Source organism: Eurosta solidaginis, chromosome 3 (genome assembly GCF_040869045.1).
Source record: "Eurosta solidaginis isolate ZX-2024a chromosome 3, ASM4086904v1, whole genome shotgun sequence".
Classification (NCBI taxonomy): Eukaryota; Metazoa; Arthropoda; class Insecta; order Diptera; family Tephritidae; genus Eurosta; species Eurosta solidaginis.
In genome coordinates this window covers 187313700-187329478 of record NC_090321.1, presented here as the reverse complement: position 1 = coordinate 187329478, position 15779 = coordinate 187313700, and the positions used below count along the sequence as shown (strand labels likewise).

Below are 15779 nucleotides of genomic sequence, written 5' to 3'. Positions count from 1 at the left end.
AAACCAATACAAAAGGAAGGGGAAAATTGTATACATATTTTGAAAATAGACGACATTTAGCAATTCTAATGGTGACAGACCTTTATCAAAATTTGCTTCGTAAATGTGTTTCAAGTGAACTATTTCACATTCTAAGCTTTGAGAAATGTCCGACTTGTATTTTTCGACAAATTTTGCTGCGCTCGCCCGAACCGTAGTTTCAAAAAATTCTCATAGCTGCAAATCGTTCAGTAATGCCAGTGATTACCGAATCAACGATCACCAAGAATGTATTGTTTTTGAAATCAGACTCTGAATCATCCGTAATCATCTCATTTAAATTATCTTCAGAACGCCTTTTGGGTTTTCTCTTTCGAATGTCCGGAAACTTTGGCGAGATGTAAAATTGAATAGCAACTGTTTTGCATTCGTTTAAAATTGTTTCCCATTGGTTCCTGATCAACTTCAAATCAGCTAATAAGGCATCTAGATGTCGGACCTCAACCTCTGTGGTGGCGTCTCTCGCTTGGAGGACCACGTTTCTTTCATTAATGGTAGTCAGTATTTTGAACCAAATTGAACATCAAAATACATTCGAACTTGCTGATGTACTTGAGAATGCCGGTAACATGGCCGTATGCTTGCGCAGTCAAATTTGGCTTTTGCGTGAAAGACTATGAAGAGAGCTAGGAACATTTTTTTTGAGGATGTCACATCGTTGTGGAGTGCTGCCGAAGAAAATAATTGCAGCCGTATAACATTCTGCAGCATCAACACCAAATAAATTGATAGCGTTTTCTTTTCTGAAATAAATTGTTGCCCAAGTAAATGGTAATACTCTACCCCATCGGGTTAGGGGGTCAGAATATACCCGCGGTAGGTATGCCTGTCGTATGCGTAAGAGGGGACTAAAATATCAGATTCCAGGGGCTGTGTAGCGCAACCCTGCAGGTTGCCAGCGCAATATATAGCTTCCCCAAACCTAATTGTCAACCTCACCTATCCGCGGCGAATCCTGTTTCACTAACAGACGAGGCTCTGGCGACCCCAAGCTCGTCATGGAACTTGGGTTGGGGAGGGAGGGGATGGCCTGAAGGTTTAATGTGGTCACATAAATCGTTCCCGAGATGGTCGGGCTAGCACCTTAATGGTGCTGTGGTACCGGAGCGTACCGGATCTGTATCCGGCAAAGGACCATCACATCGATAATACTCCTCAAAGCCTTCGGGGAGCAACCTTATCACTATAACAACAACAACAACAATAGAGTTACTCCTACCCCAGAAAATGGTCAACATTTATAGTGCATACAAAGAACATTTCAACTCACCAAATTCCCGCATATTAACAGAGTATATGTGGAACTTAAGAGCGAATTGAGAGTTTCACAAAGTTGCACTGCCACAACGCCATTTTATACAGGGTAAAATTGTAACGCTTTTGCGTTGCGAGCAGGCAAGAATTTTCACAAAAGAACGAAATACCCCGTAAAGGCGTTGCCTGTTTTTTAGAATAGAACAACAACGCTTGCTTAACACTTTATCCAGAAAAGAAAACGCTATCATAGCTGCGGGTTGCACAAGGCGAGTAATCAGCATTCGAGTGTTTGTCGATAATGTGACGTAGTGCTCCGTTGTAAGCTCCTTTCATATTGGCGCCGTTATCGTACCCTTGTGCACGACAATCTTCAATCATGTATGGCAAATCATGAGCACAAAATGAACGTACCCTGCAAAAATGCTCCACGTCATTTTACTAGTCATTTTACGGTCATTGTGACTTTCTGCAGCGGTTATATTCATAGTCATTTTTGCATGGGCGGATTAGGTTTTGTGACCAAATTTTCCGTTTCGTTCCTATTAATGTGATAGTGCATTCCGCTCCCACCTATAGGATGTGAGCATAGTACTGTGCTGCTCACACACGCCACAATGCTCGTCAAATGGCGGTCATTTTTCCGTCATTTCACTCTACATTTGCGAGTCATTTGACAATCAATTTTACTGCGGTTTTACCGTTTATATAACCGCCATATAACGTGAATTTTACCTGCAGATTTACTCTACCTGGAGCAGCCATATGAATAAAATATGAACCAAAAAATTGAATTTTCAATATTTATTATTTTCAATATTATTATATATGTACATGAAATTGGAACTTATATTAATCCAGTTCATATAAAACAGAAGAACTTTAATAATAAATAAACTCGCTTAATTGGTTTTTGTTTTCCAATTGAAATCTCTTCTAAGCGAGCAAAAAAATAATATTAAGCTTTAGAAAAAACTCCAATTATTTGAATGATCTACAACTTAAAGCTTAGTATAAATTCAGATCAAAAATATTCAAAGGTGTCATGGAATCCGATTGCTCTCGTAATTGAAGAACTTAAAAATGTACGACTATTGAGTCAGACTTATTATTGTTCTAAATCTAATCATTCAAGCAATAATTCTGCAACCCTTAGCAGGAGTATTGATTGGTTTCAAATCTAATTCCGACAGCAATCGTATCACGACATCCCTTATTATATATGCACATGAAATTGTAACTTAAATTAATACAGTTCATATAAAGAAAAGTAAGTATTTTAATAACAAATAAACTCGTTTAATTGGTTTTCGTTTTCCAATTGAAATCTTTTCCAAGCGAACAGAAAATAATTTTAAGCTTTAGAAAAAACTGCAATTATTTGAATCAATTTAAATCTACAACTTAAAGCTAATTAGAAATTCAGATTAGATTTACTCTTTTTTTTTCAGATCAAGAATATTCAAAGGTGTCGTGGAATCCGATTGCTGTCGTAATTGATGAACTTCAAAATGTACGACTAGTAATTGAGTTAGACTTATTATTGTTCTAAATCTAATCATTCAAGTAATAATTCTGCAACCCATAGCAGGAGTATTGATTGGTTTCAAATCTAATTCCGACAGCAATCGTATCACATCCCTTATTATATATGTACGTGATATTGCAACTTAAATTAATACAATTGATATAAAGAAAAGTAAGTACTTTAATAATAACATAAACTCTCTTAATTGGTTTTTGTTTTCCAATTGAAATCTTTTCTAAGCGAGCAGAAAATAATTTTAAGCTTTAGAAAAAACTCCAATTATTTGAATAATCTACAACTTAAAGCTTAGTAGAAATTCAGATTAGGTTTACTCTTTTTTCAGATCAAGAATATTCAAAGGTGTCGTGGAATCCGATTGCTGTCATAATTGATGAACTTAAAAATGTACGACTTGTAATTAAGTCAGACTTATTATTGTTCTAAATCTAATTATTCAAACAATAATTCTACAACCCATAGCAGGAGTATTGATTGGTTTCAAATCTAATTCCGACAGCAATCGTATCACATCCCTTATTATATATGTACGTGATATTGCAACTTAAATTAATACAATTGATATAAAGAAAAGTAAGTACTTTAATAATAACATAAACTCTCTTAATTGGTTTTTGTTTTCCAATTGAAATCTTTTCTAAGCGAGCAGAAAATAATTTTAAGCTTTAGAAAAAACTCCAATTATTTGAATAATCTACAACTTAAAGCTTAGTAGAAATTCAGATTAGGTTTACTCTTTTTTCAGATCAAGAATATTCAAAGGTGTCGTGGAATCCGATTGCTGTCATAATTGATGAACTTAAAAATGTACGACTTGTAATTAAGTCAGACTTATTATTGTTCTAAATCTAATTATTCAAACAATAATTCTACAACCCATAGCAGGAGTATTGATTGGTTTCAAATCTAATTCCGACAGCAATCGTATCACATCCCTTATTATATATGTACGTGATATTGCAACTTAAATTAATACTGTTGATATAAAGAAAAGTAAATACTATATAATAAATCAACTCTCTTAATTGATTTTTGTTTTCCAATTGAAATCATTTCCTGTGCATGCACATCGCTAACCTGTGTTGGCAAAAGATATGATTATACTGTCTTCGATCGATAGTCGGAGATGACCGTTGTGCCCGTGGCAGCTGTTACAACAGCAGTTTCTAACTTTACACCATCCGTACGGTGTGATGAAAGCTTCACCGCCTTTTCCAATTGCTTGGCGCCAGCAATTTTTGCTGTTTGTAACGCTTTAGCTGTAATGCAAATATATATATGGGTTAAAGTGGTTTTCGTATGTTATTCAACAACTCACCCTATACCATCATCACAGCCTCCTCATCGATTTTGAATATGTGTACTGTTTCAGTATTCAGACCCAGTTCGTTTGGTGCAATATTTTCGATTTGACGAATATGTATACTATCCGTTAGGCAGACAATTAGGTGCAATCGATTCATTCATATACTGTGGGTATTTGAGCCGTAGACGCAATGGCAGATATTTTGATTCTTTTTGAAGTGTAACATTTGTAAACAGTTGGGTTTCTCTGCTGTCACCATCACCACTAGAGAGCTATTGAAGAAACGCTCGACCAAGATAATATGTGAGATTTACACGCATAGATTTCTTCCACCTTTTCACAGTTATTGATGGAGAAAATGCGAAAGCCATATTTACCATCCCATACCGAAATAGAACTGTAGAGGAAGAAACATTTTATAAAATTTAATAAAATCAAAAAATGATAGTTGTGCTAAAATGGGGTAACGTATTGTATGTTAAAGTATAGCGAAGTCTCAGCGGCTTTGTCCTGGTGAAAATTGAGTTTGAATAGGTTTTATTCTTCATTCTTAGAAACATGTACGAAGGTACCTGGTAAGATATCAAAAATCCTCAACGCTTTTTTTTGCTATAACTTAAAAAACTCATATTCAAACTTCTGCTTAACTTCTACATATCAATAGCTACCTTTACCACCAGGAGTCACTATTGCTTCTAACCCTATGCTATTGTTTCCTACATCGATGAGCTTTGTAATAAAATAACCAGCTATCTCCCCAATCTCTCCAGTTTTGTCGCCTCGCGAAACCTGATATTGTCACCAACCAAATCATCGGTGACCTTATTTAAAACATGACCGCGCCAAATGTCGACCATATGGCATTACCCTACCGACTGTCTTACACCCTAAAATTTTGGGTGTGACTTTCGATCAGGATCTACATCTTGGAGAGCATGCACTAGCAATTGTAACGAAAATCGTCGTTGGTGTGAGGTCTTAGCCGATCTCCAGATCTGTAGAAAAGGAGCTTATTAGCTTAATGCTTAAGATGATGCGGGAATAACCAAGTAAGCTCCTTCTAACCTTTGATTCGGGGGATGGTATAATGGTATGAAGATGATAGCGTGCGACAACATCGCGAGCTTGCGATGGCTGGAGGAAGTGGTTCCAAACCTCCAAAGGCAGGGCACGAACGCTCGTTTTGAGATGGTGGATAATAATTAATAATAATAATTTATTTATTTACGGTCTTTAAGACCTAGTTCAAGGTAAAAAAATATATATATATATATATAAATAAATTGTATACATTACATGCTTAATGACTTACAGTATAAAAATAATTTTGCTTTAAACTTATTAATATTTTCACAGTCTTTTATCGCATTTGGTAATTCATTGTACATTTTATAACCTATATATTCTCAAGTCTTCTTCGCGAACTCCGTTCTTACTCTAGGCAGTCTTATATTTCCGCTGCTTCTAGTTCCATAGTTATGTATTTCATGATTAAAATGTATTCTCCCGTTCAGATAATTCGGTGTTATTCCTAATTTCATATGATGTATAAATTTCAATGTGAAATAATATATCGACTGTTTTACACTGAGCCAGTTTAACATATTTAGCATTGTAGTTTTTGGTGTTCTAAGCGAACATTTTAAAATTAATCGCATTGCCTTGTTTTGTTGTATCTGCAGTTTTTTTATTTGTGTGTCATTTGCTAATAGCAGGATTGTTGGACAATAGATAAAGTGCGGTTCAATAATTGATCGATACACTAATAATTTGTGTCGTTGACTAATATATTTACAAGTTCTGTACATAAAACCAATTTTTTTTGCAATTTTGTTTTCTAAATAATTTATGTGTTCTCCAAATCTAAGGTTTTTGTCGATCCAGACTCCTAGGTATTTGATCTTGTCTACTTGCTGAATTTCAACATTTCTTATCTTCAGAGTAATATTGCTAAGGGTATTGGCACCCATAATGCTTTGATTTTTGCAAAATATCATACTTTTGGTTTTATCCACGTTCACTTTCAACTTTCTATGGCATAGCCATTTGTAAAGGGAGTCTAAGTCTTCTTGCATTTTCGATACCGCAAAGCCCTCACTTCTTTCACTAATGGTTATCAATGCATCATCCGCAAATAGTCGAATATTGCAATATTTCAAGCATTCTTTAATATCGTTAATATATATTGTAAACAATAGCGGTGCCAATACTGAACCTTGCGGTAGCCCAATATGTACATCAGCAACCGGTGAAACTGCACTTCCAATTATCGTCTTCTGTTTTCTATTACTCAAATAGCTTCTGAACCATTCCAAGGATTTTCCTCTTATCCCATTATTAAACATAACATTCAGCAGTTCCTCTCTATCCACAGTTTCAAAAGCACGTTTTAAGTCTAAAAAGACTGAGATCACAACTTTCTTATCAGTTATATCCTCTTTCCATTCCGCAATAACCATATTCAGTGCGGTTTCGCAAGAATGGCTTTTCCTAAACCCAGATTGTTCAGGTATAATAATTTGGTATTTATCTAGATATGCCACTAATTGATTTTTAACCACCGTTTCCATAATTTTTTCATCTGCGGGTAGCGTATTAATTGGGCGCAGTTCCTCTGGCCTTACTGTATTTTTGACTTTTTCCGCAGGTACTATAGTTGATACTTTCCAGCAATTTGGAACAATGCTACTGTTTATTGATTCATTTATTATATCTTTGTAGAAGTGAGCAATGTAAATCATGGCATCTTTAAATACCCCCTCCGACAAAAGCTTTTTTCCACCATATTTGTTTCTAAAAGATTTAGAAATGTTCATTATATCATCTAACTCTACGTCGGTGAATTGAAAAGTTTCAATTGCATTATTTACAATTGTTTCTGCCGCAATCGGAATTATTTCAATGCTATCATTAATTTCAGCTATGCTCTGTATAAAAAATGTATTTAGGGCATTGGCTATATCGTATTCCTTCTCGAGGCATTCACCGTTAATTACTATTTTGCTAACGACCTTTCTGTCATCGGTGAGCTCAGCAAGATGTTTTAAAGACTTCCACATCCGCTTCATGTCTCCTGCACTATCGAGCACTTTATCTTCCATATATTTCTTCTTTTTATACATAACAGTTTTTTTATATCTTTTTTTTATGCCATTATAATCCACCCAGTTGCCAGTATTTCTAGCAGTATTATAGAATTCAATTTTTCTTTTGTGCAGTTCCCTTAGCTCACGGTCATACCACGATGAAGGTGCTGGAGGGGGACAAGCAGCCCATTGGTACTGCGAGTCATATAGATAAACCTCCAACACAGTAAAGTGGCGTCGAGCGAACTCCTCCTCCTAACGCGCTGATCCAGGAGCCGTGGCTTCCATCGGGAGGAAAGGTTTCTGGAATTAGCGCGCGCGGATTTGGCGTTTACTATGCGCAAACGCAAGGACGGGTGCGAGCTATAGTAATGGTAAGGAAACATCTGCATTCATATATGCTGCCTAATTACACTACTGAGGACCTCGTAGTGGTGGTGAAATCGCAGGGCTCAGATGGTACATGTCCGGCCATGCTACAAGTTTCAAGTAGGGCGGTCGTGGGATGGCTTAAAATAATATTCGGTGGGTGCATAAACTGAATCATGTACCGCACTCTTGGAGAACTGCTCGTGTAGCTTTCCTACCAAAGCCGGGGAAGATCGGTCACGTGTATCCCAAAGATTATAGACCCATAATTTCTGCTCAAAACCTTTGAGAGGCTGATAGATGTGTACATAAAATCCAACGTGGATGAAAAGCTGCTCTCCACAACACAACAGGCGTACACCAAAGGCAAGTCAGTAGACACCGCATTGCATAGGGTGGTAATAAGCATAGAAAAAGCCCTGGAATATAAGGAATATGCTCTAGAAGTCTTCTTAAGCATTGCCGGGGCTTTCTAAATGGGCGATTATTGATGGTCTTAATTAAGTTAAAGTACATCCAGCCTTAGCCAGATGGATCGACTGCATGTTAAACTGCAGTAAGATTACATCGCAATGGGGATTGTACGCGGCCACGAAATTAGTGGACAGGGGCACTCCGTGTGCTATCACCTCTGCTGTGGACGCTGGTCATTAACCAACTGCTTAGGGGATTCTACGAGGGACCAGAAAAACTCACGGTTTACGCAGATGACGTTGCATATGGTCTTGTTTACAAAGGTCCCTAATTGGACCAAGCCTAAGTTAGGAGGGGCGACCCTACGGGGAAACCTTGCACAAAATATCTAGGAATGATCCTAGACAGTAAGCTGTCATGGAAGCTCAACGTGGAGGAGAGGGTGAGGAAGGATTAAACGGCACTTTATGCATGTAAAAGAATGCAAAAGAACCGGCATATACGATCAGAAGGAACTCGATGACGATGCCTCAAAACTAACAACCAAAAGCAATAATTATCATTTCACTGACACAAATTTTATAGTTTTTTCTTCCGGAGTTGGCACAATCTTTTCATAATTTTACTTAACAATTTAAGATTAGAAATTTTTGTCAATTTGTATTTTGACTTACCAGCAACAACAGAATCATGTTTAATTGTACGCCGCACAATCATTATAGCATCATGTAACGAAGCTCAGTTTCTTTCAAAAATTGTTCGGCACCGCCACGTAAAATCAATGTATATGTTCTAGCATTAACGCAACCTTTAAATAATTATAAACTATAAAAATTAAGTTAATGTCAAACCCACTATCAAACCTTGGAAAATGTTGAAATGTTCACCACCAACTTGACGTTCTTCAAAGTAATCACATTGACCCGAAACACTTGAATTAATATCATTAACTGTAGTCATAACAGCTCCACCACAAGCTTTCATTGTACATTTCAAATCTTCTTCTGGTACACTAACAGAACATTTCACGATCTGCAAAATACTGTGTACCAACATCACCAATTAGTAGTTTAGAAAACACAACATTGGCGCCTTACTTACCTATTTTATTGTACAGGAGACGCCATTCAGCATTAACAATTTTCTGATACTCTTGGACATTGGAGACCATTGCTGTGGCAGAGCATTTTTCCAATAAAGCACTTTGTTGTTCCTTTGATTGGCGCTTCCACATGTACAGCCATGTCATATTTTGGTCATGCATAATTATAATGCTTTACGTATAGCTTTAATGATGATACGTGCATGCACGCCTTCCTCAACATATGGTTTAACTTGTTTTAAGATTTCACCTGCTAAAAGTACTACTGAAGTGGTGCCATCGCCGACCTGATAAGAGAAACATTTTTATTCTACACATTCTAATATAACAAAAAACTTACCTCAGCATTTTGAAATTTGGCTATGTCTACTAGAGTTTTACGGCTGGATTCACAATATCCAATAGTTTCATAATGGTTGCCCCATCTTTTGAAATTGTGGCCTTACCACTGGAATCAACAATATGCTTGTCCATACTACGTGAACCCAATTGAATGCGAGGCATTGATGTGGATATGAGTTGAGGTTTACCATGAGAGCTATCGGTACCCAAGCATTTTTTACACAAATACTCATGTACCCAATACAAGTTCAGGACGTTCATATTTATCGACACGCTGTCCGCTATGGCCCAAATGTTGGAAATATGCAGTTGGCACTGTTGACAAAAAATATGGATCAATGAACACAAGTAAAAGTGAAAGAATTTTTTTACCATCTCTTGTTACTTTACACATTAGACATTGGAAACGACGACCAGCATCTACAAGTTGCTATTGAGCCTTGCAACGATTAGATCTAATTGCACCCAATTCACCAAAATTTACAATGGGTGGCTCATATTCACCCTCTTCCGTTCGTGGCATTGGTGAGGCGGTAAGTGTAATGGACAAAGCTGTTGTTTTTAATAAATCAGCTGTTGCAGGTATGCAATACAAAGACGACCTGCAAAGAAGGAAGATCAATGTAATTGCCAAACAAAACATTAATTTCGATTATCGATACCTAACGTAACGTGGCGAGGAGTTACCCTGATCTTCTACCACATATTTTGTGGTCACCAATGGTGGTAATAAACCCTGTTCATTAGTAATAAAAGCACCACCAGCGCTATTTTGATTTTCAATGATAACGCTTATCGGATTTGGCATCTGATCGGGATCTAAACGGCGTTGGGCTTGATCATACTGTTGCGGCTGTTGATATTTACCAGTAACAGGTGCAGGTGGTTGCTAAAGAAAATAACACAAAAATAATCATCAGCAAATTTGTAAATTATTAGTTGTATTAGCATACATTATAACCAGGACGTCCGGACGTGTCCGGGTATTGGAGGTTGACACGGCTTGGGTGGTTGACTGAGCATTGGCGTCTGTCCAGATTGTGTTGGTGGCATCATAAAAGCCATCAATAACAAGTGCCAAGAATATATCCGCGGCATACCTGCCGACCAAAATGATTCAAGGGGTTGTGATTGCCAACCTCACCTATCAGTGGCGAATCGTGTACCTAACAATTTGGTGTGAACAATTGGTGCCAGTTAACCCTCTGAAATAATCGGCGCAATTGTACGCCATTGTGTTGGCATTAATTAGGCAAAATGCAAAAACTTTTCATCCTCCTCGCGTGACCATTCTGTCTTCTTTAAGCTAGGATCAAGCCATTCGTACCAGCGTGCCTTACATTGCTTGGCAGATTTGCGGTGCAGCAGTGATACAATACGTGACCACTGGTTTTTGCCATATTTCATTACAGCTACTTTGAGGATTTCATCCTGAAAGTTATCAATTTAGTTAATAAACGGCCAAGAGTAACCAGTCGCGTCAAATGCTTACCTCAGTGTTTCTCCACACACCACCTTTTATCATTATTCGCGGCATGGTGCTATATAATTGTGAATTCTTTCGATGAGCACAAAAATCAATCAATATCTATATAAATTGGCAACGATAAACTTAAATTGCATTTTAGTATATTTCACATTTCATTTTTGCATTGTTTTCATTTATTATAAATGTTTTTATTAAATCAATCGCGCTTTTGTAGCAACATGCATATATATATATATCTATACATATATTTTATTGATGACATTACAAAGCTGTGCTGCCACATATATATACGTATACACATATAAAATTTGTATAGAAATTTGCAAACTTTAACACCAAATTACTTTTAAATTATAAGTTTGCGAGCTTTAAAATATATATATATGTGATCTGGAGAACTCCCTGTTAATTTTAAATATTTCCGGAGATATTCCATTTAAAACTTTCAAAATTGAAAAAATTTTCGACCACCAAATGTTTTGCTGTCTCTGCTGAATTAGAAATGGCGAATTTTTTTGCACGCAAAAATTACGTATTTTGCTATCCCTATAAAAATATTAGGTGCGAGAGAGCACGATACATTGTGGGAAAGCTAAATTTGTCAACATGCTATTTCGTTTGAAGAATTTTTAATTCCAAATCGTCACCCCTGTCAAAAATTTGTGTGTTTGTGTGCGTTTTTGGTCACACGATTTTTGCAGGGTAGTCAACGTGACTAGCATCAAGCACAGCATCAACGATAATAGCAAAATACTTAGCTTTCTTGCCTTGATCTAATATAGTTTCCCTCACATGCTTTGCACAAATTTCTATAAACTCGTTCTGAATGTCTGGGGAAAGATAGTGAACTTTTAAACGTTTGTGCTGCTATTGTGAAATCCTAACTTTCTCCAAATGATCTCTAAGTATCGGATCATAATGGCTTATGAGATCTTAGATGCCCAAAAAATGTCCATCCTTTCGCTTTTTGAAAAAAAATAGTGTCCAAAATTCTATATAAAATTTCTTTCCACTTTTTAGTTTCAGTGATTAGCTGTTCATTGATAAGTGTATCAATTGTAGCCTCCTTTCGAATTAGGTTTTGTAAAGATCGCCAATGAATATAACATTTAATGTGATCTTCAGTATTTTCGTGTGATGGCAATTTAGCGTATAGCTTCTTCCATACCTGGAATTTCGAATATTCGCCAGGACAACAAATTTTAGGTCGATTTAAAGTATTGGTGCTTAACAGGCGACATGGTAGGCAATAAAAAGCATTGCTACTGGCACTCCACACCAACCAGTGACGCTCCACTTTCTCTCCATTTGGCAAGATTCTGTTTAACAACGAGGTAGGAAATGCCTCGTCATGACAATCACGTGGAAAAATAACAGGGCACTTTTGATGACCTCGACGAATTATTTCGTTGACTTCTTCAGATCGCAAAATCTCATTATTCACGGTACCGATATCGAAGTCGTTTAAATAATCTAGACTTTGATACAGAGTTGGTGGTATTGTTGGAAGGCTTTTTGAAGATGCTTTTGAAATTCGGCTTAAAATTTCCACATGGAACAACTAAAGACTCTCCTGAATTAAAAAAAATGTCTTAGTACCTCTAAATAGCGGGCCCCCCGAGAAATACCGGGCCCCTGAGAAATATCGTGCCCTGCGCTTGCCAGGCTAAGGCTTCAGCTATTAGGAGTGATAAAGCTGTCAGATCTAGAAGCAGCAAGTGGCTTAAGTCCTAGGAAGCTTCTAGTATTTGTCAAGAGGACGGAGTTTTTTTATAACATAGGTCCTGGTTCTTGGTAGGGTTTTCAGCTTGGTCGTTAAAACAAACTTCTGGTAACACTACGGACTCATTCAGTCTATGTGGGATCCTCATGAACCGGCCACTTCAACCTAACCTATATTTTGTGTTTTGGTTTTTACTTTAGAATCTACCGGTTAAGTAAGCGATGTCAGCTAACTAAGCGCCTTCAAATGTAGATCCATAAGGAACATGAGGTCGCCAGAGCCTCGGCTGTTAAAGAAACAGGATTCGCCACGGGTAGGTGACGTTGACAATTGGGTTGGAGAGGCTATATATTGCGCTGGCAACTCATTGAAAGGATTGCGCTACAAAACCCCTTGAATCAATTTGGTATTTTAGTCGCCTCTTACGACAGGCATAGCTACCACGGGTATACTCTAAGCCCACTAACCCGCTGGAGCCGTCGTGCCTGGTGTTGTTGGGTGAGCGGCCAGGCAAGGCAGCAGGGTACACATGCACCATTCAGGAGGATACCCTCGCTGAGCCCAGAAAATCTGGGAAAATTAGATGTACTGCTCAGATCCAGCAAACGAGTATGTTCTGTATTGGCATATGATAAACTTGCAGACAACCAAACGTTTACTTTCCTGTCCAAAAGGGAATTGGTGTTCGGCACTGCTACTAAAGAAGAATAGACGTAGTCATATCAATTCGTTCCCGGGTTACTCGGGGAAAGCAGTTTTAGCAGTACTTTGCCCGTTTCAATGTGCACATCCATTCAAAGAACTTCGCATAATGGATTAAACAGTCATCTGCATTTATTCGTTTTTGTTTTTGTAGCACGCCTAATTTACTATATATTACCCCAACATCTATCAATTATCCCTTGTTATAATCTTCGGGTACCCCCGCTACCGGAAGATGCCTTGGCATGGTGGAGGTTCACTTGAATTTACTTTACAGGTCCTGATCCTGGTTATCTGAAATCCCCTTGAGTATTTTGTATTTATTAAGCACTTCCGGTTATATTAAAAACTTATTATCTATCCTTGCTGATATTCGTTTCTTTTTCATTCTAGGTAATTCGATTTGGCGATGTGGGCATAGCAATATTCCATCTGTGGCTGTAAGAAGAACGTACATTTGCTCAAACTACAAGAAAACTGCGACAACTGTCCCTCGGCCTTTTTAGTATCACATATAAGGCCCTACCACGCATATTATGGGAAAGAGTCAAGTTCAAAGGCTCAACATCACCTGCAAATCGACTTTGATAGCACGAAATGGGGCTGCATATATTCCGGTATTATATATACAATTCTCATATCTATGCAAACTGATACTAACAACACCACCCGCGCAGGAAAAATTGAGCACCATCAGTGTGAGCTTCGAAACTCAAAATGGTTTCAGAAAGTGCACGACTACGAATGAGTTTATGTCTTTACATAGGTATGTAGTTTGTACATATGTATAAATATGCACATATGTAAGGTTTACTAGAAAATTAAGGAAATTATTTGTAAAAACCATTGTATACATAATTTATTCATAATTAAATATTATTTAAACAAAAGGGACGCGTTTCATTCATATAAAAAGCGAATTGACAGAAGGTAACCAGTACGGGTAACCGATAGGCCAGTTACCCGTGTTGTTGTTGTTGCATATGTTTTGGTTAGCGATAACGAAAACATACCTAATGAAGTAACTTAAAAATGTAAATAACTTCGAGCGAGAAGGAATGTCGAAAACACAATAGGTAAGAGCGAGAAAGCGAGTCACACGTACACTATTTTAAGAGAGCGCATGCGTTACCTTTTTCACGACAGCAATGTAAAAGTCATTAAGACGATAATTGGTGACCAAGTTATTGGTAACGATTAAGTAATCCATTTGGTAACGGGTACCTGTCTTGTAGGGTATATAACACTTCTATATCAATACCTTCCTATCATCCTAATGTGCAAATTTTCTGTCAATCATTATTTGCTGAAACTGTGCAAATGTATGTTCTGCGCATGCGCGGGCTTTCAGCTGAATTCAGTAAGCCGTCTCTAGCCACTATTAGAGACTAATTGGGGTGAAAATCACTTTTGAAACAATTTGCCATTCTGTAAGCTGTCTCGCGTCTCCAGCCTCACAAAAGCAATCACTAATTTGTGAGCTGGGCCGAGGCAGATCACAAACGTGAAAATTTCAGAAAAAGTATGAAAATTATTTGCGAAAAACGCTTTAAATATAATTTTTTTATTCCTAAAATTAAAATAAGCATAGAAAAAATTTAAAAAAACAGAAAATACTTACAGAAAAACATCGAACTCTATGTGGCGCTGAGATTCGAACCTACACACTTTGGGATTTTCTATAAAAATTGTGATCGGCGTCTTAGCAAGCTCAGCCACAATATTACCAACGCTACGTTGACAAAATGCAATGCTATATTATTTGTTCAATGTATGTGTAAATTGTCATTTTGGTGAATTTCGTCGATATGGTGAATTGTTTTTGTGACTTTCGTTTACTGAATACCGAAATCATCTCAAGTCACAAAAATTGTCTCTAAAGGAAAATCTCAAATATAGAGACTTGAGATGAGACTGAATTACAGAATTCAGCCGTTTGTTAGGGTTAGTGAATTGTAGTAGCGTGTGTAAAAAAAGTATTAAAGGGGTAACAACGGGTCACTATCATATTTACCCAACTTCTGCATACTAATTGTTATAAAATCTCAGTTTAGTTGATTAAAAAATGAAAAGGCCAACAAATACAATACAAGGCTTGATGTATTTATTATTTAAGCATGGGCTGCAGCCATACAAAGTACATTATTTACATAAATAGTAAAGAAAAAACAAGGCGAAGAATTCATATTTTTGAAATGAAAAAAATTCAAATATACATGTGTAAAAATATACTTATACATACATCCCAAGCATTTCTTTAAACGTTTTTAAAAATAGTTTCAAGTGATTTAGCTTGAACAAACGATATATAAACGTTTTCAAAATTTTACTTATTTAGAGTTTTCTAATGAAGTAAATTTTTGATGAAGTAAACAAAATATGAATAGGTACTGGGCTGGTTGCTATT

General features: G+C 36.9%; 1 long non-coding RNA gene across 4 annotated transcripts; it reads right to left on the bottom strand.

The window, feature by feature from the left end:
- Nucleotides 1-2082: 2082 nt before the first annotated feature.
- Nucleotides 2083-11450, bottom strand: LOC137244781 (uncharacterized). 4 transcript variants are annotated; one of them, XR_010951195.1, is made up of 11 exons: nt 11416-11450; nt 10951-10999; nt 10412-10889; nt 10121-10347; nt 9831-10060; nt 9457-9773; nt 9116-9403; nt 8878-9056; nt 8689-8822; nt 4158-4542; nt 2083-4098 (listed from the first exon to the last, which is right to left on the bottom strand). It is a non-coding gene; the product is annotated as an uncharacterized lncRNA (long non-coding RNA). The 4 variants fall into 4 exon arrangements; XR_010951194.1 differs by having other exon boundaries at nt 10951-11016; nt 11416-11436; XR_010951193.1 differs by lacking the exon at nt 11416-11450 and having other exon boundaries at nt 10951-11385.
- Nucleotides 11451-15779: the final 4329 nt, after the last annotated feature.